The sequence below is a fragment of the Chinchilla lanigera genome, unplaced genomic scaffold (assembly GCF_000276665.1).
Source record: "Chinchilla lanigera isolate Chin_1 unplaced genomic scaffold, ChiLan1.0 scaffold00212, whole genome shotgun sequence".
NCBI classification, from domain to species: Eukaryota; Metazoa; Chordata; class Mammalia; order Rodentia; family Chinchillidae; genus Chinchilla; species Chinchilla lanigera.
In genome coordinates, this window is record NW_004955613.1 from 251,556 (window position 1) to 272,999 (window position 21,444).

Here is a 21,444-nt window from a genome sequence, read left to right on the forward strand (position 1 = left end):
AAACATCATCTACATGTACATGCAGCCGGGAAACAGCGCCTCCCAGGACCGGGGCAAGTTCCTCACCCTCTTCTACAACATCGTCACCCCGCTCCTGAACCCCCTCATCTACACCCTCAGGAACAAAGAGGTGAAGGGGGCTCTGCGAAGGTTGCTGCTGGGCACCGGGGAGGTAGGAAAGGAATAAGGACACATGGCACAGCCAGGCAGCCCCTCTTGCCTCACCTCCCAGCTCCAGGGATACACTGGGGACTGTTGGAGGACGGCTGGCCCTAACCTGCAGCTGTCAACTCATTTGCCTTCTCCAGACCTCCCTGGCTAATATGTACCAACATCATAAGGTGATTGTTTTGGTTTTGTGACACTGGAATTTGAATTCAGGACCTTGCCAATCCAAGATTATATATTGATGAGTGAACTGTGTGGTGTGTATCATCCAGAATCTCTTTGAAATGATTCATCTGTAAAACTGGTCCACAAAACACAGCAAGAGAAACAGTTACAAGGAGAATTTTCCACCAACTTGTACTAAAGTGGCAAGAGACAACTTTTAACCTGAGCGTTGCTGTTGTTTCTTTTTAATTCGCCAACAGCACTCTAGGTGTCTACGTCAAAATGACCCCCAATCTGCAGGACTCTTGCCATGGACCGAGTATCTGTTATTGGCTGTTCTCAAACATTGCATCCAGCACAGCTTGCTGCTTTTCTTTTTCCCGAATTCCCACCCAAGACCTTTCAACAAACTCCATAGACTTTTTTCAAAGTCTAATGTAAGATTCTGGATAAACCACAAAGTCAAGCTATGAGGCTGACCTGTGGACCATCTACACCTAAAAACTTCATGCATGTTCAGGTATATATATATATATATATACATATATATATATAGTGTGTGTGTGTGTGTGTGTGCGCGCGCGTGTGTAAAAACCTAGTGTGTGTTAAGTGCCTGGCAGGGCACTTCATTCATTTAATCTAACCTTCTCATATTTGCCTGAGGTCAATGTAATCATCATTCTTACTTTACTAAGCTGGCACTGGACATAGGGAGGTTAAATCATTTGCTTATGGAGACCCGAATCAGAGATTTACCTCGAGGTATGCTGCCTCTAATTCTTACAGCTACCATTGCCAAGGGACTTTTAGAGAGTAAAATCCCTGGAGCATTTCACAAGCCCTGTCACACATCCCTTGAGCTAAAGAGGGCTTCTGGCTCCATTTGGGGATTCCCCCACTCCATGTGCCCACAATCACCTAAGCTCTTCTGCAAATGCAGACTCTGACCCAGTGGGTCATGAGCTGGCCTGAAGCTCTGTCTTTTTTTTTTTTTTTTTTTGGTTTTTCTCCGGTACCGGGAACCGAACTCACAACCTTGCGCTTGCCGGGCAGGCGCTTTTGCCGCTGAGCTAAATCCCCAGCTCCTGAAGCTCTGTCTTTCTGAAAGCCCACAAGTGAGGCCCTCACTCCTGCTGTGTAAGAAGGTCATCACCCACTCTGTCTTTACAGGAACCCCTAGGGCAGGCACATTTGGGCAAAAGCCTAGGCAGCATTAGTAGAGCAGAGAAATGCACCATGGGAAGGAAGCTCCTGAGTCCTCTGCTCTCCCATCCATTCCCAGGCCCCTCAGTGCAGCCTCTTCACATGGGCCGTGTTGCCACCCTCTCTAGTTTCTGCTCTCTACAGCACATGTCAGAAGGCACCAGCCCAGAGAAGGGGTCAAGGGGAAACAAACCACGGCCCATCTAAGGGGGGAATGCAGCACTTCAAGTTTAAGGGAGCTGATGTGAATAACCAGAGAAGCGGCCAACCGTGGGAGTGAATGGAGGTTTTATAGGCATGCAGAATGCAAGAGCTGTGGGCTCAGCCAGGATTCCACCCAGATTTCAGAAGAAGGCCTGGGAGGAAAGGTTTATTTAGCTCACAGTTTGTAGAGATTTATCCATAGCTGGCTGACTCCAAGGTAGGTGGCTTGGCAGAGGGGCATCACAGAGAACAGTTCATGGTGCCCACAAGGGAGGAGAAGCAACAAGAATAGGGGCACAAGCTTCTTTCTGTCCCTATAGTGTCTGCAGACTACCCGCCCTAGGGCAGGTGTAGCACTCACACCCTTAATCCCAGCCAGAACTAAGCCAAACCAATCAGTGGACTGATTTAGTCATCCCACACCCTTGATCCCAGCACCACACATTCTACATCCAGACACCTCTGAGAAACACCCCATGGCTGCATGAGGCTTTTGAAGGCCATCTAGATACAAGCCATAACAGGCAATTATGGCAGCTGCCTTGCTAAGACCAATGGCTTTTGGTCAAAAGTATGTCCTCCTCAAGTGACCTTACAGAGTGGGAGACAAAAGCGTAAACACTTAGTGGAGACTCCTATCTCCCTCACATTAGACATGCCAAGTGGAAGCCAGAGCACACAGGGGGCACTTTGTTTCCCATAGTGAGCAGGTGCCAATGTGGAGGCCGCAGGAGACCCCCAGGGCAGCCTGCCCAAGTGCACCATAGCAGCCCTCTTTATGCACGTCATGTACAGGAAAAGAAACTAAACAAACAAGTGATAATCTACACAAAGCTCTGTCTTTCCCCTGTGTGGCTGGTGATGAAGCCAAAGGAACTGCTAAAACCTCTCCCCTCCTGATACCCAGGCATCGCACGTACCTGTGAGCCCTGTCGGAACCTCTGCAGTGACGCGACAGGACCCACATCTCGATTCCTGGGGACCTCAGTCCTTGCTCCCTTGTATTATGCTGATGGTATATCACAGACAGAGGTCACTGGGCCCGGGAAGTAAGAGATATCCAGGGGAGCCACCAAGTTCTGTGTATAAACACAGATCACAGCGCCCTTAACTCTTACCACTGGGGTTCCTTACTCCACCCCACACTGCGACCTCTGCTTTTCCTGGTCAATCGCGAATCTGCCCCAAAATACACACACATTTCAGGAAAAGAAAAATAGTGTGACACTTTTCAACAGATGCTGTTAACCTCATATGAGGGACCCTAGAGGATGTAAATCATAGAAACCCCTACACTTCCGGCCATTAAAGACAGCATGAAAACGCATGTGCAGCAATCCCAGGGATCAGGGTGACCCAAGCAGCAGCTCACCGCTCTAATGAATGTCTGGAAGCTCATGGCCACCACTGGGCACCTCTTGTAATTGTAGAAGCCAAGGTAACTTGTATTAATCTCAAGATGTCTCAATAAATTTACAATTAAAATATTTATACAGGTTTTTATTTTCCTTAAGTGTGTATACATTTTTGGTGGACTCTAAATGTATATTTGAGAAAAATAAATGCACACTTTGTTGAGATAATAAATATAAACATGGATAAATCATTAAGTATTGGTGGCTTATGGACACTAGGAGACAAGCAGTCTAATTTCAGGCAGTCCTACAAAAAAGGCCAAATACTGTGAGTAGAAATTTATTTTCCCACTTAAAACCTGTGCTGCCTGGCCCCTGGGAGGGACCGGTGCGGTCAGAAGGCTGCACCCACGCTGAAGGAAGTGGAACAGACTGGGCTGTCTCCACCGCCCGGAGTTTCAAGATGCAGGCTGAAACAGTCTTGACCTCAGCATCTGCACTCTCTGGAGCGCGGGTTAGTCCCTGACATTAGCGGGTTTCCAGCATCACAAGTAGGTGGCAGTGCCTCTTACAACTCCTCTCCCAGCTGGAGTCTTAAAGGAATGAATTAGTTTTCCCCCCTGAGCTGCTTCCTCCTGTAACAAGCCTCTAGGTCCTCAGGGGCAGATTATAGCTGTGACCCAGAAGTGGCCACAGCTACAACCCGTCCCGCTCTGTGTGGTGGTAACTCAGTTGAAGGTCGCAGATATTATTTGTCCAGCCAAATGGTAGTTAGGCTTCTCAGGTCTCTTGTAGCGCTATCTCTGCTCCTCCTTATAAAACCCCAGCCTCAGCGAAGCACTTCTACATGTGTGCAGGGAGGGCTCACCGCCTCCGTGCAGGCAGTGGAGTCCTCAGCCTTCCCCTGCCAGAGGTGAGATCTGAGCTCTGCCCCATCCTCAGCAAGTCCTGCCAGATGGAGGTCAGTGCGGCCAGACCCCCCTGCATGGGATGCCTCCTTACACCTGATTTCTACCCTGCCCCTGGCTCTCAGTCCCTCTCACCAAAGCTGCTTTCCGAGTAGAGCGGGATCTCGCAGGGTTGAGGCTGCAGGGCTCCGCCTACCTCCGGCCTCCCTCTGTGTGCAAGTGAGTGTCTCCAGTTTTGTTTTGTTGTTTAACAAAATCATCAAGATGAGGAGAGTGATTGACCAAGCCTTTCTCTTCCCCTATAACTGTGGAGAAAATATGCCCATCTAAGATGACGAGGGGCCGGCAGGAAGAAATCAGTAATACCTCTTAGAAGAGAACTTTACCTGAAATTTAAAATTGGAAGCAGAGTTTATAGGACATAACCTTTTAAAAGGTTTGTTAAATAGTAAAGGGATCTCATGATAGAAGTGCCTATTTCTAAAGGTTTGTTAAATAGTAAAGGTTTGTTAAATAGTAAAGGGATCTCGTGATAGAAGTGCCTATTTCTAAAGGTTTGTTAAATAGTAAAGGTTTGTTAAATAGTAACGGGATCTCGTGATAGAAGTGCCTGTTTCCTCTGAAAGGAAAGCAAATACACTCAGAAGACTTGGAACAACTCACTCACACAAGACTCCGCCCTTGAAAAAGAGGGAGCATCATAGTGGACAGAAGTAAAATGAGAGGTCATGACGTATTCCGGCCAGCAGGTGACAGGCTGCTCCCAAGAAAGAACAAGCCAGGCCTGAAGGAAGTGAATGGTACTGAACTAGGAAACTGGTGGACTATCCCGGGCAGTGTGCAGTGCACGGAAAACTGTGATGAATGGCAGGAACGTAAGGGGCCAGGGATTCCAGAGCCAGGAGTGGAGGCACCGGCCTCAGAGGCTCTCAGCTGTCTGTGCTGGAACGGGAAGTGTGCCTTCTTTCCTGCAATGGTTGATATACTGTGTCCACTTGAGAAGTTCAGAAGGTGAACAGAGCGACTCAGCAGCGGGCCAGGGTCCTCACTCTGTGAACACGCTGAGCCTGGGCAAGAGGAGGCCAGGGGGGTGGTGTGAGTGCTATACCTGTCCTGGAGGGGCAGCTCGCACAGAGTGTGAGGGAGGAGAAGAGGCTTGCTGCACCCCTTGTGCTCTTGCTGCTTTTGCTGCCTTCTGTTTCCTTGACTGTTGCCCCTCACCATGCCACTCTGCCTTGGAGCCAGCTGAGTATGGACTGAAACCTCCGCAGACTGTGAGCTACATAAACCTTTCCTCCCTTAAATTCTGTCTGGTATTTTGTCTTAGCAGTGAGAGAAGGGTAACCGACACACTCCCTTTCCCCGCTTCTCAGAAAGGGCTTTAAGTTACAGTGACACATGCAGATTACTGAAGGAAAATCAGCGACACGGCTTTCACAGGCCCTGGAGTCACCCGAGCTGTGGGTCGAACCTGCGGGGACTGAGGAGCGAACTCAGCTGCAGGGAGGAGCAGGGCTCCAGCTCAGGGCCATGGTGGAGAGCCCTGAGGAGGGGCAGGAAGGAAATGCAGGAGGCGAGGCTCCCCGAGATAGTCTCTCCAGGCCAGGCAGGAAGTCTGCATGGTGCTTGCTGCCCACAGCACAGAGCAAATGAGCTGTGCGGTTTCCTGGATGTGCTGCAAACCCAACAGAAAAGTCGCTCACAGCCAGGCCGGGCAGAGCATGTGGGGCCCAGTCCTGCTCTGCTTTGAGGGACAGCAAACATAGCCACAGTCAAAGGAATGCCAGGGTCTCCGCGTGATAGGAGCTGTCCTGCAGCGGCTCCCTTCCTGGGATAGAAGCACCCAGGCACATTTCCTTGACAGGAGGAGACGGTTGAGAGCTGCCTCAGGGCACTCAGTTTCTATAAATAACCACCAGCAAGTCAGCAGCAGGGCAGTGGGTGCAGTTCTGTCCTCTGCAGGCCTGTCTTGGTAGGAACATTCGTGCTTTGTCTTTCTTTATGTCCCAGGTGCTAGAGCTGGAATGGGAAGGCTCAAAAGAACCCGAAGAACATATGCATCTACCACCTTGTACGGAAAAAGCAGATATACATCCATGTGTTCGTTTACCATTTCACAAGTAAGACAACGACTGGGGATTTGTAAGTGTTAGGACTAAGACAGTTCCGTGCTTGCACTTATTAACATTTGGGAACCAGTGTTCCCGATGAGATGAAACGAAAAATACTTCTTCTATTCAACGTGTCTTAAGCCTCGATGATTGAACTGGGTGTGAGGATTTGGTGAGGTCCCCTGAGGATCCACAGAGTGAAGGTCTTCCTCCTTTACTGGCCTAATCTGGCTAGAAGCAGTTTGTTAAAGCATAATATTTAGAGTTGTTATTGCTGAGGAAACTGCAGAAGTAAGGGAGTCTTCCTTTGTAAGACGGAAATACGTATGTGTGTGTATTCTTTTAGAATGAGTTATCGATTCATTAGATGTGATTCTGAGCTCAAGGTCAAGGAATGGAAAGCAGTTATTAAAAGAGCAGCCGAGGGATACAAGCTGATTAAACACTGCACTTAGGACCTTGTGTAATTAGCCTATTAGCAATTCCTCAAATACCATGCATGCTACGATACCCTAGATTTTAAAATAAAATTTTAGAAAGACAGCAAACCCGAAAAGTATAAAACCAGACAGAAAAAGACCCTCATAAGGTCCACTGAGAAGGATAAGCACAGCAACCTTGCTCTGGCTGGACGGGATCAATCTTCACACCAGTGATTCTCAAACCCTAGGCTGCACCGGAAGCATCCAGAGGACTTGTCAGAATTCCTGATTTCTGATTCGCTGTGGAAGCAGAATTCTAAATCAGTGTTTCGTGCTGGTGACCCCTGGTGAGGCTCAGTGGGCAGCACCCCAAAGTGTGACTCTGCGTGCTGCTTTAGGATGTCGGAAGGGCTCAGAAATGGCCTCTGGGGATCTCCTGCTCAGCCTTCTACCCCAACGCAGGTCGCAGAAAGTAAGAATCACTTTTCCCCAAAGTAGCCAAAGAAACTGGAGCCCATTTCTTCCAAGGCCAGCCAGGAGGCCCGGAAACCCAGGAGGCCCGGAAGCCCTAGAAGCCGGAAGCAGTGCGCCCAGCTGTCCCGCTGGTAGAGCTGCGGCATCCGGCCAGGCGGAGTCCGGTTCCGCACCTGACAGGAAGGACCGTTGCACAAGGGCCTGCCTCGGTTTCCCCGCTTGGCCTGTCATCCGGAGGCATACCTTGTACCCTTTTCTCAGGGCTGGCAATCTTCCTCAGTGTAAGCATACAAAGGAGCGCGTTCCCCAGCCTGTGGTCCTCCCCGCTGAAGGTCCTGTACAGAGCAGCGGAGAAGGCCTGAGGGTCACCGCCCGGGGTCCCCTCCATCCTCTGCACCCTGCACCCTGCCCAGCTGAGCACTGGTGTTCAAGGTTCTGCATCACTTCCGAGACTGCGCCGGTCCCTGGAGGGGTCTGGCAGTGGGCCGGGGCCCTGGGTCCGGATTTGAACCCTGGGGAGGGGTCATCCTGGGCAGGGATCCCGGTGCGCGCTGAGGAGCGCAGGGTCTGCATGCGCCGTGGAGCTGCTGGTGCTTTGGCCTGGATGTGAGGGTTGGGCTGGGAGCCTCGGGGCCCTGCAGACAGAACCCCCTTCTGCTCTGGGACAAGGGCAGAGGCTGCGAGAGCAGGTGAGGGCAGGAAGGGCCATTTTAGCTATATTGCTTCTGTCTGCACAGGGACAGAAAATATCTTTCCACTTTCTGTGCTATTTGATCTCCTTTTTCAAAGAACCGCAGTTTTTGTTTTGGAGATCTTTCACGGCCTAGGTCAGGTTCATTCCTCCGTATTTAACATTTCATGATGCTGTTATAAACGGTATTGTGTGTTAACATGTTGTCAATTTTGTATGGTTCCCAAAATATTCCCCATACTGTTCCTTAATTTAATGAAATTTTTTCTTTTCTTAATAACTTCATATTATTACAGACCTTACTGAAATATGTAAAATCTGACTGACAATTCATTGACCTGTTTAGATTGTGCTTTCAGCTAAAGTGTCAAAGTGTTGTATTACAGTGTCTGGTAGGATTGTAGTAACTGAGGGTTTATTGTCCAAACAGTTTTATCTCATTTAGTTACATTCACATTTTTTTTTACCATTCACCTATAATAAGCTGTCACTTTGAGACTGACTTCCATTTAACCTCACACGGTAGAAAGACCCATTTTCCACAATACACCTAATTTTCACATAAATATCTTCAATTATTCTGTAATATTTACATTGACAAAGTCAAGACTGCAGCATTTAAAGTATTTTAGCAACCTAATAGTCCTTTCGTCAGCTAGAGAAATGCTTCTGTTTATGTATCTTGAATAGCAAAAATGGGTGATAGAAAAGTAAATTAAATATTAAAAATCTTTCTATAGTTTTTCAAGGTTGATCAATAGATCACGAATAGTTTATATATATTTTTAAAATTTATTATAGTAAAAGACACATTGCCTTTAATCTTGTTTCAAATACTCCCCTCACTTCAAACACAATTCTCTCATCATTCTTGACCCTTTCTGAAGCAATTCTGGAAGTGCTTTTTCATGAGGGTCTTCACAAAGTATAACCGAACATACAGTGAGCGCTGCTGCTGAGTGTCATCCAGCAGAATGGCAGCCTTGTGAAACACTGCTGTGTGTCCTCATCCACCTTCCTCACCACAGCCAGCACCATGTACCGCTGGCTCTTTCCCAAAGTCAAAAATGCCATGACAGATAAATGTTTTCAGATGAGTCAGGCATCAAGGAAACCACAACACTGTAACTAAAGACATGGCACATTTTTTCTTTATTCCTTCTTGAAAACAACTCTACTGAAGTTCAATCAAAATAAACTACTTTATAAACATGTTTGAAGTATACAATTTGATGAGTTTTTATTCCCATAAAACTACCAGCTCTGTCAAGATGTGAGCATATCTACCACGCTTTGTGATCCCTCCTCAGCTGCTCCCTTCCCCAAGTGGCTGGATCTTTCTATAGTCTTAATCATCTCCGAGGGAGATACTTTTCCTTCAACCAATAGTGTCATTGTAGTAATAAATAATAAAATATGTTTATGTGTCGATCTTATAAGATATTCAGTGGTTATATGTTCCCAACATATTTTTCACAATTCATAAATAGATTCCAAATTTCATCATTGCTTTTGAAAAATCTCTGAAGATTGTTTGGCATTAAACACAATGGGTAAATACATATAAGTGGGATTGTGGAACATTACTCCATACCTTTTAGACTTATGCTGAATTAAAATTTAAGAAGCTATTCTCCAGTTATGCTTTTATGTGTGCTCCAAAAACAAGATTAATCATATTAAATAAGGTGAGGAATCACCTAAACAGTACAACGTCCTGCCCATCATATCCGTTATTTCCAGAAGTACCAGGTATAAAATTGTTACCTTGTATAATTATATCTTAGTTTCCTCAAAATAGCACCAAAAATTGATGAGGAGAAAAGATTGGAGGGTCTGGATCCAAATGTTGAATGGTTCACCAAAGTGGAATGGCAAATGAGTGTACTTTTATGATGCCCTTGTGAAGTTTGTGAAGCAAAAAATAAAATGACAAAACAGATCTCACTACTGGGTTCTTCTCCAAAGCTTCGCCCAGGACGGCCTCTGCTGTTCTTCCGTTTCTATTTCTTCCTCTCCCTTACCGGCCCTTCTGCATCTCCGGATCACAGAGCCGATGATGACAACGATGGGGACCTTGCAGGACTGTATGAGTAAAATGTCAGCCCGAATGTCTCTTCTGTACACTTCTCTACATCCTGTTTATAGATCCTCAATATCTTTTTGTACAGCACACCTGGATTACACAGTACTGTAATTTTTCCTGGTTGTATGACACAGAACAGTACTGCAGTTTTACATTCCGTCACACATTACAGTACTACATACATGTAAGAGGCAAATGGAAGCAAAGTCATCAAGTTGCGGTTTCTTTAGACCATTTCTTTGTTCTGAATGCTGTAATGCACGCACTATATGGAATTCCTCATTTAGCAACCAATTCATGTAATGACTGCACTGCAGAAATGGAACTCAGTTTTTAAAAAGGAATGTACAATTAATAAAAATAAGACATTACTTCATATCATCTGTCAAGAGAAACATCATCAAAATGACAAAAATATGTTGAAAAGGACACACTTTACAAATTGTTGAGAATGTGAGTTGGGAATTTGAGATTATTGGAGAAGCCAGGGTAGGCCGAGGTCCCTGGGGCAGGATACTGACCCGTGGAAATGCGCCGCTCACCGCTAGGGGGCGCACAAATCAGTGCAGGTGACAGTACAATTGAGGTGATTGCATGGGATTCTGATGCAGAGACATTTCTGTTCCATGCTTTATGTCATGAAAGCAGAAACTGCTGAGCAGACACTTAGGTCTCCTGGCAACAGAGGCCGCCTCTGAACCTGTGACCCTAAGCGCTCCCCTGTCCATCAGGCTTTGATTAAACAAGTGGATGTCCCCTGCTCAGCGTGACCATGGAGGCAGTGTCAGTACATGGCAGAGCCAAGCATCATTCCCTGAGGTGTTCTTGCTGCAGCTATGGCTGACCCGCCCTCTTCTAGGTGCCTGGCATGACTATGCGCCGGAACAGATCCTGCGTCCCCTGGGCCCAGTGAATGTCTGGGGGCACTCTCAACATTAAATGAGTGATGACCAAAGTTCATGGAGTAGTTAGCGTGGCTGTCAACCACCAGAAAGGATGAAGCTTGGTGTAATCTTGCTGATCTTCATCCCTGAACCAGGACGTTACACATCAACACGAGACTCACAGACCAGCCCAGCTGTCCACACTTCAGGCAGATGTGCTATTTCTGGACAAATGGCCCACTCCCACATGTGTTTTAAGGCACCGCCACAAGGTTACCAATGTCATGACAGTAAACTCGGAAGATCTTGCAAGCAGATACACAGGACGTAAACAAATCCCCACCTTTGCCGGACTGGGAAGCAGTGCGGTCTCTGTCAGGACCCCCACCCCCTTTCTGTCACAGACCCCAGCGACAGTGGCGCGTTCCCTCCCTCAAAACACACAGTGTGGAGCTCAGAACAGCTCTCAGAGGGAACTTTATTTCCCTTGTTAGCCACATACAGTTCCTTAAATTAGTCAGACTCTGAAAACATACTTAACATGAGAATTACAAATGTGCTCCTAAGCCAACCTCTATCACTGCACAGTGTTAAGCATTACTAAACCAAGGCCCAGTACTTACCTCTGACCACTGTTATGCCAACTTTAACAGTCCTTCCCTTCACGTGTTCCCACACGTCATGTGTAAACATGTGTTCTTTACACACGAGGAACTTCACTACACTTCCACGTGACTTTGTATTTTGACCCTCGTTCCACCCGTCGTGTGGTAAATCATGCACTCATGCACTTCTGGACCCAGAAACAGACTGTGCAGTAGCCCAGGACCCTGCCCGTCAGATCTGTCCTTCAATCATCCAACAGCCTTCGTCGATATTCAGGTTAGAAGTTGTGGATGACTTAACTGATGTCACACCCTCATTCCTTCCGTGGGATGAGATTGTTTTTCTGGAACCATTTCCACAGACACTGTGGGTCATATAGATAGGAGAGAAGTAACTGCTTAATAGATTTAAAATCACCTTCAAAGGCCATACTGAAAACAGCATCATACTCCGCGTGAGTAAATTCGCCAATCTCCTCTGATGATAATAACGCCGGAGCAGCTTCTGATCAGACAGCAGAAGACTGACAGGCGCAGCACCTCACGTCCTGGGACCGTTGTTCTGGTTACTGCTGGGTTGGGGACTTTGATTTGTCTGCAGTGGGGAGACCCACACTGTCAGTGAGTCACTGTTTCCACCAAACGTGGTGAATCCTGAGGCCCCGTACTGCTGAGTGTCTCTAGTGTCCCTTCTAGGGTCTAAAGAACTCACCACTTGGCTGTCAGCAGCCTCAGCCCCACAGGAGTCAGGCCCCCCAGAAAGGCTCACGAAACACAGCCTGGACGCAGGAGAGCACCTGAGCTCAACCTCAGCTACAGACTCTGTTTTCACCTCACAGCATTTCTTGATTTCAGTAATACAGAGGAGTAGAGCCTCCACATCAGACACTGTTCCCAGTTTTACACGTGTCTCAGCTTGGTTACACACAGAGCTACAGTCATGGCTCACAGCAATCCCGTTCAGTACTGAGTTACTAAGATGGTACCCGTCCTTGAGGACAACGGCCTGGGGCAGGGACTGTGGATGTGGCTTTACCTGAAACACTCAAACCTTATCCCAGACGACACCGTGGGCTGATTTTCAAATTATTAGTAAATTTGACTTTTTTTCTTTTCTTTGTTACTGGGGAATCTTGTATTTCTTGAGCTCTCTGTCTGCTCAGGCGTTATCCTACTGTACTGCACACGGTCTCCTAAAATGTACTCGTCTATAACCACGTGGCCATGGTACAATCCAGGAAGGTCATTAACATCTGCCTATTCTAAAAGTCAATGGAGAGTATTATATTCTTACACCATCATACTGGTTTTTCCCTCAGTCTCCGGAGAGAACCATCCACCCATCTACTCCTGGAGCTCACATCAGCCAAAGGCGTGATTCAAACCTACACATTTAATCCTAGCAATACACGAAGGTATTATTGTCATAAAGAAAGTATCCCACACCCTGTGAAAATAATTATGATCGGCTAAAATTTTAGATCTGTTTTTTGTTTAATGCCATAAAAATTTAGAATATCACATCAGCAAATCTACAGACTAATTGTTTTAGGATTTGTTTTCCTCTTTTTCATGCCCATAAAATAATATTATTTTCATCACTTCAAGTAACTTCATTCTTATTCTGTAAAATTTTTTCTACCATGTAAATGACCCACGTATAATAAAAAATGGGCTCAAAGCCAATATTAAGACATCAAGTTGCTAATGATATTATAGCTTCTTTTAAAGAAAAAGTGTTATATCTTCTTTATTTTGAAAGAGGCCGATCCCTTGCAGCTCTTCAAGAGCTGATTCCTTCCACGCCCAAGCACTTTCCTTATCAGGATCCTCAGACCTGCTCTGTGCCAGGCTCTCATACCACACCGCTGGACCTCGCTCAGAGGAGCCCGTCCGCAGGGTGAGACGGAGCCGACCGCCTCCGCACGGGCACAGGCTGCTGCTGAGCTCAGCGGCCGTCTCCTGCCCTGGGCGGCTCCCTGGGGGCCCTGCGGGCAGCTGCCCCTCCGGAATGTGAGTAACTCTTCTGCTGCGCTTCCGCCCACGCGTCCCTGTGTGGTGACTCCTCGTCAGAGAGATCCGGGACCACAGCACTTGATGCAGAGAACCCTGAGTGTGTGGAGATCAGGGGAGGGCAGAGGAGTCCAGACTGCCAGCATTTTCTCTGGGTTCCTGAGGCCATGAGGGAAGAAAGCAGTTTTCTGGCAGCATTCATGCATAGAATTGCTGCGAGCCCTTTGGGTTTTTAAGATTGGTATTGTTTAATTTTTTATTTTGAGTTTATAAGTGATCAATTAAAAGAACACTGACCCCTGCTCCAATCCTCTGACCTAGGTGTTCTGCCCAGGACTCAGTTTCCCCTTTTCCCGCAGGAGAGTGACCTCAGGGGACCCACCTGGACCACGGCTGTGACAGAGCGAGGACAGGGCCCGACCTCACCCTGAGCCGCCGGGATGCAGCGCTGGGCCCCGAGCTTCAGGCCCCTCCTGCTCTGGCTCCTGCTGCCCTGGCCAGGCGCAGGTGAGTGAGGAGGAGCCGGCGGGCTGGACCCCGCTGCGCTCCCCGTGCACGGAGGCCTCAGCCTGCGCTGCCCCCGAGGTCTGGGCCTCCGCTGGGCGCCCTCTCCGCCCTCCTTCCCTCCCTGTCTCCTCACTTTTCAGGACGGAATGCTGCAGCTCCTCTCACTTTATTAACACAGTACACGTTACGATGTTCAAGGGATCTTTTCTGAGTAATTCTTTTCAGTTTTTCACCTGATCTTTTCTTTTTGTATTTTTAGATTTATATTTTATTATTACAGGGTTACAGTACATTATAATTGCAATCCTCCTGAACGGTCCATTCATGTACACAGCACATCTTAATTCACTTCTTTTTCGTCTTCCCTGCCCAATTGCAAAGCCCTATTTCTATATTTTCCTTTGGAGTCTTCTCTGAAAACCTTGTCTAAAGGGGACTCTGGACACTGCATGAATCTCCCTAAGGTCACATGCTGCCCCCTGCTGGGCACCGGAGTGGGACCTGCGCCCAGGGCCAGGCTCCGCCCACATCACTCTGGAACCTCTGACAGGGTCTTTGATTTGTTTTCCATTTTGATTTCAAAGATGTTATGTCATACTTGGTTCTCTTTTTTATTTCATATTAGGCTGTGAAAAGGAGTCACAAGTGCACACAGTTCTGTAGTTGTCATGTCTGACAGGACTGGGATCCACCTTTGTGTTCTTTTAATAACTGCTTCAGGTTTAAAAGGAGAGTAAATTGATGAGATTAAATACCATTTCTGACATGAAAACTCATCTGATTTAGGATACCTGCCCAGCAGACAGGGATTGACTGAAAAATGCAATGCACAACTGAAATGAAAAACCCCAGTGGAAAGTAAAATGTCAGGGCATCTGAGCAGATAGTCTATAAATTATTTCCGTGAAATATATACTACTGAGCAATAAAATGCACAATCATACTTTGACAAGACATATGAGATCACTTTTATCATGAAGTTAACTCTGCTGTCTTCCCAGAAAACATCACTTTCTAACCCACTAGGAAACAATTCACACTGGAAAAAAGAGTTTGAAAAACAAGAGAAAAACCTTACCAAATCTACTCACATATTTTTTTAAAAGTTGAGTTAGGCTCCTTTAAGGACTTTGTATTCCATAGTAGAAAGTTAATACTGTCAGTAAGTAAATAAAAATAGTCAAATTTATTAGTAATTAATAATGAAAATTCTGCTGAGAGCCAGTATTGTCCATTGGACAACATTCCAACTTTGAAAAGAAAAACAAAAATACCCTTAAATTTATGGAAGCACATTTCCCTAGTAATTTCCCTTAGAAGTTTTTCCTTAGAAAATATTCAGGAAAAAATGATAAAATGAAATAACAGTGTAACATATACACTCTGAATATTAGAAAAATCTATGGAAATGAACATTTTTTCCTACAACACACTGTTAAAAAGCTAAGTCTGGTGAACTACTTTTGCAGTGTTTTCAAATTTTAAATGATGTATAATGAATTTTAATTGACCTAGGATATTTGTTCTCATTTTAATATAAGTTCTCCAGAAAATAATTCCACTTAATCACTGAGTCTACAGCACAGGTTCACCCATACGCCCTGCAGGTTTGTCCCGGGGAGACCAGCTGCTCCAGGGGTTTTACTCGTCTTATTCCTCCAAGGGAGGTGGAATCAAGTTCATCTTCCTGCTTCCCTGTGTCCTAAAGGCCAACAGAATCATAACTGTGAGGAGGGCTTTCTCTGCCAAATTGAATTCTCTTTTCATCAATATTTTAAAAAGCAAATAGTACTAAAAGATTTCTTTTAAAATTGTAATTACTGTTGTCTAACTATAATTTTCTAAAATTCCTAAAATTCCCTGCTGTCTGCTGTGGGTGTTGCTTCCGGTACTTCCATATTGCTAAATATGTGAACTGTTCTCGTGTTATTTTTCCCTCTCTGGCAGGGACTTCCCAGACGAGAGCCGACCTCTCATCCTTCCCGCTCTCTTCTCTCTTCCTCCTCACACGTTACTCGTGCTGAGCGCAGGTTTAGGTCTCAGTCACACTCGGCCTTTCCTTAACCACAGAGCGCCATCCATACTGACACAGGGGGCTCACCCAGGCTCTCTGTCTGGAGAACCTTTCATTTTCCTTGAAGATGACATTGGCTTTTGTTTTCTCACTTGCATGTTGGCAGTAAGTTTTGTTTCTCAGCGGTATCCTATGTTTCTGTGATACATGTTTCATGTATTCAAAATTTGTATTTTATTCATAGAATTCTGCTTCCGCTAACTTCTTATCCTACACACCAGTCTGGAGTTTTCCTTTCATACTTTCCTGTGTATCCCCTGTATCTTTATCTTGGTTTACTGATATGTTTTTGCTGAGTTATGTTTCCCTGTAAGTCAAAAAGGCACTGTCTTATATTGTTTTGTTTTTGGTACCCAGAATCAAACTCAGGACCTTGTACTTGCCAGGCAGGTGCTTGTGCTGCTGGGCTATATCCCCGGCCCCCAAAGGCACTCCCTTAGTCACTTCCACATTGCTGGGACAAAATCCCTCACTCCACTTAAGGGAGGAGAGGGTTACATTTGCTCCCATTCGGGGCCAGAGTCCAGTGGTCTCTGCAGCACCGCATGACCCAGGGGACTCGGGGAGGGGAGAAGCTCAAGGCCTGTGGGACAGGAAGCAGAGAGTCCAGAAAGGAGCCTGGAGACACAGCCTTCCTGTGTCACCCTCACAGCGACTGTCTCTCAGACCCCCTGCCTCCTGACAGCCAGTCAGCTGTGATGGCCCTGTGATCCCGGCACACTCCATAGGGCCCTGGTTATGATCCAAGGGGGCTTCATGGGGACTTCTAGATATAAACTGTAATACAGGCTCACAGGTGATCCAATCTGAAGCCTTCGCTGCAGCAATGTGTCAAGTGCTACGCCATGAATTGCAGACTACAGTGTGTAAAGGTGAAAATTTACTCCTGAGTTATGAGACACACACTTATGATTTTGCATAACGTGACCTGTGCACAGGAGAGCTCTAAAGTGTGCATACCCCAGAGCCCTCGAAAGGGCCTCCCACACTCTGCCTCTGAGCCCTGGCATGGATCTCCAGAGGTCTCCCTCCCTGTGAGCGTGGTGCTCACCCTTCCTCCTCTGCATGGCTCACCGTTCAGACTCCACGGTTGGGAATCGTCCATTGCTGCAATGATTCTCATCATATTACTCTTTTCACCATCAAATTTTCCCACAAGGGATTCACAACCTTGACACATATTTTCCTGTGGGTTTTGTCTGAGATTTCAGTGCAGGAGAGCTTCAAATGGGAGGGAAATGCAAAGGGAAGTACCTAACAGGCTTCAGTGCTTAAATACCGATTCATTTCCAGACTGAGGTGAGAACCCGTCTTAAACTCTCCTGTGTCTGTGATCTCTGGGAATCCTCTGATCAGCATCAGCGGCTACTGTGGCCTTCAGGGCGATCTCTAGCGTCTTGGGAAGGTGGCGCTTTCTCTGCGGTGTTTCCTCCAGACCCCATCACCACTCATTAGCTTCGGATTCAGGCTGCAGGGGGAGATGGAGCAAGGCCTGTGAGCTGCTCCTGCAGAGCTGATGAAGGGCTGGGTCTCCCTCCTCTGTGAGCACCCAGGGCCCTGGAGGAGGAGAGGACGTGGACAGCTCCTGTCCGTGCCCACAGCAGAGGTGATCTCTCCTCCCTCAGCATCCAGGGGAGAGACTGCCAATGAACTGAATCTGCCAAAGCTTTGAGTGCAGGATCAGAGCTCTTCCTCTCGCTCATCCTCCATCACAGACCTTCCAGTGAGTGGTGCTTCTAAGGAGTTAGCAGTTGATGAACTGGATAAAGGATCCCTTATGCTGGTAAGAGGTGAGCAAATTGTGCTACCTCAGAATTATTCATTGTTTATATCCGTCACTCTCACTCTGCCTCTTCGGGTCCTGATGCCCTGATGTCGGTTTTGTTTCACGAGGATCATTGTGTCTAGTGTAGGACACACAAATCTAACTACAAAATCTGAAATCCAAAATACTCAGAGATCTGAAATGTGTTGAACAAATGCCACTGTGATCATCCAAAAAGTTCAGATTTCTGTGCATTTGAAATTTAGGAGCATTTCAGCTTTGGAATTTAATTATTAACATCCTTCACCTGATAAAGGCAATGCAAATATTCCAAAGCCCACAAATCTCTGAAAACTGAAACTCTTCTGGCCTTGAACATGTTGGGCATGGGATACTTATCTTCTGTCGGCTATGTGTCTCCTCACTCACTCCTGGTCACAGTGTGCTAACTTAGTGTCACGGTAAGAGTCATAGCTCATGTTAATATACTCTGGATATTGGAAATGCACTTTAAAGTCAAAAGAGTGAAATTCCTACTTGGGGGGCTGGGGAGTTTAGCTCAGCAGCAAAGCGCCTGCCTGGCAAGGACAAGGTCGTGAGTTCGGTTCCCAGTACCGGAGAAAAACCAAAAAAAAAAAAAAAAATTCCTACTTGGGATTTTATCCATGGCCTTTTAAATATGTTCATATTTGGGGTGTGTGTATGTGTATGTTTATGTAAGTGTGTGTTTCCTTTTCACTGTGATCAGTATGTATGATGGTTAAGCGTTTGATGTTTGTAAAACACTTGAGTTTAACTTCAATGGTAAAGTGACACCTGTGTGTCAAAACTGACACAGGATCTCTGGATGTTTATGTGGCTGGAGGGTAACTTTGAGTCCTTTCCTAGCACTCCCCAGGTATGGAATTCCCCAGTGCCAGCTGTGTGCTCAGCACTGAAAGTCAGTCCTGACCCAGCTGCAGAGCGAGAGCAAGGCAGGCAGCAGATGGGTCCCACTGCCTACCCTGCGGTCCCAGCTGCTGATGGGCCCAGACAGCCTGCACTTCTGCTCCCCTGAACACAGATAGAAGATTTTTTGTTTACTTCTTGGGAATCATTAAAGGACAGAATCTCCTGCCCACTTGCAAAAGTGCCTTCCTCAGTGTAGAAAGATGTAAACAGCTTTGTTAAGTGTTAAAGCAGAATGTGATGCGTAGGGTGAGCAATCAACTAGCAAAGCTGATTAAATCACCTACACCCGGTCATGAGATCGCTCCAACAGGAAAGAGTCCCCCAGCCCACCAAGCCACGCAGATGTGCTCTTGTGGGAAAGACGCCTTTCCTCAGTTAGCAAAGACTCACTGTCTGCTGCATAACTTCCTTGCTACATTCATCTTGAAAATGAAGCAGCCACTGATATCAGAGTGTGATATATTCTCTTTTCCCAAAGGAAAATAGAACTTTTCCTACTTTTATGTCACACTGACAGATAGATACCACTGGGAGAGAAGTCCCAGCGTTCACCTGCGCAGCGCAGGAAGGGCGGCGTCCCTCTCCTCACGGGGGCGGACGCTCTCGTCGGGTGTGTCCCGAGTACTTAAGAAGGACGTGTCCGGTTACAAAACTAAGAAGAAGCTCACGGGGCTGAAAGGGTCTACATCCCAGAGAAGGAAAGGAAGTGCTCTAAGAAAGAAAAATTGAGAGAAAGAACTTCACTTGGTAAATGCAGAAATAGTGAAATGCTTTTAGTTTTTTATGTAATTTTTGTAATACCACAGTTGGATACCCTGCTGTAATTTTATACTATGTCATACACATCTTCTTATATTAACTTACTTTTTAAAATTTAATTTTATTGTATTAGTACATGTTTATAACTCATGCAGCATGCACCCGTCTTGGGAGCAGTCACACGTGCTCATAGCAGCTCTGTTTTCTAGTCCCCTCCCCTCCCCCCTCCTCTGGCTCCCTATCACCTCTTACAAGCTTGTCGATATTGTTTGTCTTGGTTCACGTTGAGGCGTGGAACGTCTACCTTGCCTAGAGTTATATAATGGAATAGTGCTCTGGCATAAAAAACGACACTGCAAAGCAAGAGTTAGAGCTTCCTTCTATCAGCCTGCAGGCATAGTTTGATCCAGCCTAAGGTCCTGGCTGAGGAACTGCTGCTGTCTCCCTCCCTGGGTGTGCCGGTGGATTCAGCAGACACGTTCCCTGGCATTCAATTGTCCATTGAGTCAGGACTCTTCTTACGCAGTGCATTCAACCACAGCAGGAGCAGTGTAATGCATTTCAGTGCCGTCCACCAGAGCTAGTTGAGAAATAACACTCCTCAAGCCCCTGTTTTGGGTCTCCCTCTAGCAGTGGGAGCACACCAGCAATGTGAGCCCCCAATCCTGAGTAACTCAGGAGTCTGGTACCTGATGGTAAGATCTGTCTGTGATCACAAGTCCCTCCCTTTCAGAGGGAGTCACCCCAGTCCACTCTCCAGCTGCCAACAGTGTCCACTGACTCTGTTTCCCTCCTCAGCCCTGGGACCTCGATGGTGTGAATGCCCCAGGGGGATGCCCTGGGATTCAAGTTCACATTCCCAGCCCTTTCCACAGCATCTTCCATTCCAAACCTGCCCTGTGTGGCTGCGTCCTGGGGCATTTTTAAGGCAGATACTCACCATGCATTACCACTGGAAGATCATTTGCGATCAGAGACTCATGTTCTTCCCGCTGTCTCCCACGCCAGACTTCAGCCCCCTTGTCCTGGAGAAGCCGAGCTGCGGGAACTCACTGCTCCACCATCTTGTCCTCTCTCCTGTGTTTCTTGTTGATGTTCTCTGTGTCTGTCCAATGTGCTTCCCCCCCCGTGTAGGCTCTTCCAGATCATTCTTTCTCAGTGGATCTTACCTCAGCTCCTGTGATGTGAATCTTCCTCTAGTAAACCATGTTGAATCTCCTATTTCATACTTTTGCCTTAACAGGACCACGTCTGTGGTTTGACTGGCACTTCTCTTGACCCGAGGAGAGGGGACAAGAGCCAAGTCCACATTGGTGGGGGCTGAGCCAAGGTGCGGAGTCCACAGTTGTGGAAATGGCCAGGTGCCAGCACGTGGGTCCAAGCATTCTGTGTGGGCTACATATATTAAATTTTAAAAATGAGAATAGGGAGTATCTTCTACACTTCGCTTACAAAAAAGCACTAATTTTTTTATGCCCATATCACCCTGCACATGCCCAGTATTGTTTGATTTCAGAAGTTAATCAGGATTGGGACTACTTAGTATTTGGATGGGAGAGAAATATTAGTTTTAATGTTTTCACATTAGTTGGCTTATATGATTATATAACACTAAGTACTATATGCTTTAAAGAAAGATAATATTTGAAATCACTTAACAATTTTCATTTTATGTCCCGCTTTTATGTGTTATATGGTAAAGTGTTAAAGCTTTCACTAGTTGAATATCTTCATCTGAAAAATAATAATACTCTTCAACACCCAGAGTGATAAGATTTAAATACACTGCTTCGTATGAATTTGAGTTACAACCCTATGCGAAGTGGAAAAATCTCAGTTTAGCTTCAGGTCCTGCGACTATTGCACATTAACCCTAATGCACTGTGTCCTCTTATCTGTGTCTTCTTAAAGGTGAATCCACATCTCCTACTTTAGCTCTGCTCATCAATTGTCCAAATTCATCGTATTACTGACCTGATATCTTTCCTCTCTGGTCAAAGCCACCGCCAAGCCTGCCACATGCTCAGCAATGACTGTCCTTTTCTTAACCACCTGCAGGGCAGTTCCAAGTGAAGGGACCAAGCTCACCCGTCACTGCC

General features: G+C 46.5%; 1 long non-coding RNA gene across 2 annotated transcripts; it reads left to right on the plus strand.

The window, feature by feature from the left end:
• Window positions 1–13,119: 13,119 nt before the first annotated feature.
• On the plus strand, window positions 13,120–21,444 carry LOC102025965. Of its 2 annotated transcripts, none has more exons than XR_265171.1 (3): window positions 13,120–13,289; window positions 13,649–13,796; window positions 21,404–21,444. It is a non-coding gene; the product is annotated as an uncharacterized LOC102025965 (long non-coding RNA). The 2 variants fall into 2 exon arrangements; XR_001232578.1 differs by lacking the exon at window positions 13,120–13,289 and adding an exon at window positions 13,340–13,530.